General features: G+C 43.6%; 1 non-coding gene across 1 annotated transcript; it reads right to left on the bottom strand.

The window, feature by feature from the left end:
- Positions 1-2161: 2161 nt before the first annotated feature.
- TRNAL-CAG (transfer RNA leucine (anticodon CAG)) lies at positions 2162-2244 on the bottom strand. The gene has a single exon. It is a non-coding gene; the product is annotated as a tRNA-Leu (tRNA).
- Positions 2245-3554: the final 1310 nt, after the last annotated feature.

Genomic DNA, 3554 nt, shown 5'->3' with positions numbered 1-3554 from the left:
GTTTATTAAAAATTAGTCTACAGATGGTGTTTCTTTTCAAGTCCACCACTGAAAGCTAGAATTATTTTTTTGATTGTTTCTATTTAAAAACAACAATAACAACAAAAAGATGATGAATTATCACCATTTATTCTGTAAAACCCCTGGCATTTTTGGAAAGATTAAGTTTTTAACACAAATGTTACATAACAGGAATGCCTACAGAAGAATGCATTAAATTCTAAGCAGTTCAGGCTGTATTTTCTTTCATTTCCCACTGCTCTTAATAACATTATTTGTTCCTCTCTGACCCAATCTTTCTCATTCTTTGTTGGTTTTACATTCTGCAAATGCCTGTGGACAGTTCTGCTCCCCTTAGTCAGGTATTAGACAAATTGCACACATTGTTTCCTTTTAATCTCATCTCCCTCCTGACTTCTGAAACACTCAAGAGTTGTTCTCCACCATCCTCAGCAGTTTGCCAACACTTACTTGATATTTTGATGTGCTGAACCAGCACCATTCCACAGTGGGAGTCAGCTGATCCCAAAACACTCAATCCTTTCTGTTCAGCAGCAGTTTTGGGGGAAGCATCTCACTGCTGATCGCACCAGAACATCTGATTTTGAGAAAACTGTTGCACTCGGATATTCTAATTAGAGACAAGGCTTGGTGTCTTCTCCCACACAATTGATGAGAGGACAAGGGCAGACGGCCTCAAGTTGCACAAGGGGAGGTTCAGGTTGGATATCAGGAAAAAAATATTCACTGGAGGAGTGGTCAAGCATCAAAACAGGCTGCCCAGGGCAGTGGTGAAGTTGCCAACTCTGACCATCACAAAAACCTTCTAAGGTTTGATGTTCTCTGTTGGACTTAGGCTCTTGCAGCAGCCAAGTCTTTCCTTCCACAATGTCTGTCTCAAAGTACGAGTTTATTTTTTTGACTTAAAACATGAAATTCATCACTACCCTGACATCAGCTCTGCACCTTTTTTTCTCCTTCCCCATAGCAAAAAAGCATATCATATTGAAAGGAAGGTGCACACCTGAATCTGCAGAAAGTGCTGCTGCGTTGCTCTTATTAAGAAAGTGAAGATGGGATGATTCATTTGGTCCAATTTCTTTGCCTTTCAAGACAAACCAGTTTTCCTGCTCTTTTAATGCATCTTTATTTGCTGGACTCCCCTGTCTGCCTGGGAGGCACACAAGGATCTCAAGGATTTGCTACTGGTTTTGAAAATGAATGATGGAAGAAATCCAGGGTGTGGGGTTTGATTGCAATGGAGATAAGCTATGACCAAAAAAATTCTTGTGGAAGAGGAGTGGAGCAGTTATTGCTGAGAGTCCCTGCTCTGACAGATGAGGATATTTCTATTACCAGCAGTACTCAAACACTGCAGGGCTGGATAAAACACTCAATAAAAGACATCATCTCAAGGAATTTGCAGTATAAATGTTATGAAGCCTCACATGCATTAGGGAAAAAATGGTGCAGTAAAAAGATTGTTCTGGGTTTAACTGCTGCAGCTGCTGCTTTTTATTTTTCTTTTCCTTGTTGTCTTGTTTAGGTTTGAAGAGGATTTCTGAGTTTAAGAACCACAGAATTGATAGGTTTGGCAAAGACCTCCAAGATCATCACATCCAGTCTTTGACTGAATGCCACCATGGCCGCTGAATCATGGCACAATGTGCCACATTTATTCATTTTTTGAACTTAGCCCACTGATCCAGCCTGTCCAGGACCCTCTGTAGAGCCTTCCAAGCAGATGGATTTCAATGCCAACAGTGGCATGGTGCCCCTGGGCTCACCCAGAGAGCCTGAGTTTATCCCCTTCCCCTTCAAACTTCATTTAAAGCCCTCCATCAGCCCCAAAACTCATGGATCAGAACTCTTTTCTCCCCTGAGACAATTGAGACCCACTTTTCATCAGCAGGCCCAGTGCCTGTAAAACACCAGAAAAGCCAAAATTCCACCTGAGCCAGGTGGATCCTATGGAAAAATAAAACCCCACCTACACCAGGTGTTGATTAGTGAGAGGGACACTCTTTATAAACATGAACAACATGAGCGACCAATGGTGGGTGCTAATCCCTGGGACAAAACCAGGGAGATTTCCAGGACTGTCTCTTGCACAGAGAGGCAGCAGGATTCCCTGTGGGATGACTCTGGCCCGCAAACGAGTTGTCAGGAGTGGGATTCGAACCCACGCCTCCAGGGGAGACTGCGACCTGAACGCAGCGCCTTAGACCGCTCGGCCATCCTGACCTGTGGAGCCTGTTCCCCAGCATCCTGAAATTCCTGGGAAATTGTTTTCCATTGAGTTTGTCCTTTTAGTGTGTGGAGCATTTCTCTGGGCATCCAAGATTTTCCTTTAGGAAGCAAAAGAACAGCTAGAACTCTGGAACTGACAGGAGAGTGCAGCCAGGTAGGGGTCGGTTTCTTCTCCCATGTAAAAAAGAGATAGGAGAAGAAGAAATGGCCTAAAATTGCACCCGGAATGGTTCAGATGGGATATTAGGACAAATTTCTTTAGTGAAAGGGTGGTCAAGGATAGGAATGGGCTGTCCAGGGAAGTGCTGGAGTCACCAGTCCCTGGAGGTGTTCCAAGGTGTGTGGATGTGGCTCAGGGATATGGTGTGGAGGTGAACCCAGTGCTGGGTCAGTGATGGGCCTCGGTGATCTCAGAGGTCTTCTCCAAATGTAATAATTCTGTGAAAAGGCTCAGAGTTCTCTCTATCCTCACTTACAGCTAAGTTAACAATTAGTTAAGAGATTAATAATTAGTTTAGGGTGGGCCTAACCAATATAAAAACACCAAACACCAGCTTAATGAAGGAGGTAAAAACCCCAAAGAACCTCGAGAATCAGAATAAAAAAGAGATACAATAATTTCTGGCATATCCCATTATCTCTGCCAGCTCCTTTTTATTTCTTTCTCTTTGTTTTATTTTTTTTTTCTTTCCCTGCAGAGTGCTGGAATTTGTCCAACAGACTTTAGATGAATTGACAGTGGCATATGCATGAGCTGATGGCTGCTGCAGCAGGTTTTCCCCTCCTCCACAGCTCAGTGCAACTCCCCAGAGAGGACCTGAGCAAGGTCATCTCTTCCATTTGAAGGTGGAAACAGGGGAACAGCAGGACTTTGGAGGGTCCAGAAACAGGGCTGAGGAAGTTCAGTTTCAATTGAAAAGAAAGATTTCATTCCAAGAGAAAGGGAAATTGAGGTAAGCAACAAATCTTCCAGAGTGAGCAGGAGTGGCTCACAAAATATATCTGAGAAAGAGAAAGACATGCAAAATAAATTTCACCCTTTATGTAACAGATGCTGGGGGGCTGGAACTGGATCTTTAAGGTTTCTTCCAACCCTCACCAGTTCTGTGATATTTTAAGGAGGTTGGGTGGTAACAGTCCATGGTCCTGAACAGGGGTGAGGGTCTTCATGAGGGTCTTCACAGGAGAAGAGAGGTGATATTTACACAGGCAGAGGGAGAGAGGGCTCAGAGCATTCAAAGTCCCTTCCAGCTCAAACCATCCTATGATTCTAAAGCTCTCTATAAAACCCCATTTTAGGGGAT

Source organism: Molothrus aeneus, chromosome 1 (assembly GCF_037042795.1).
Source record: "Molothrus aeneus isolate 106 chromosome 1, BPBGC_Maene_1.0, whole genome shotgun sequence".
Taxonomy (NCBI): domain Eukaryota; kingdom Metazoa; phylum Chordata; class Aves; order Passeriformes; family Icteridae; genus Molothrus; species Molothrus aeneus.
This window is presented reverse-complemented; position numbering and strand designations above follow the sequence as displayed.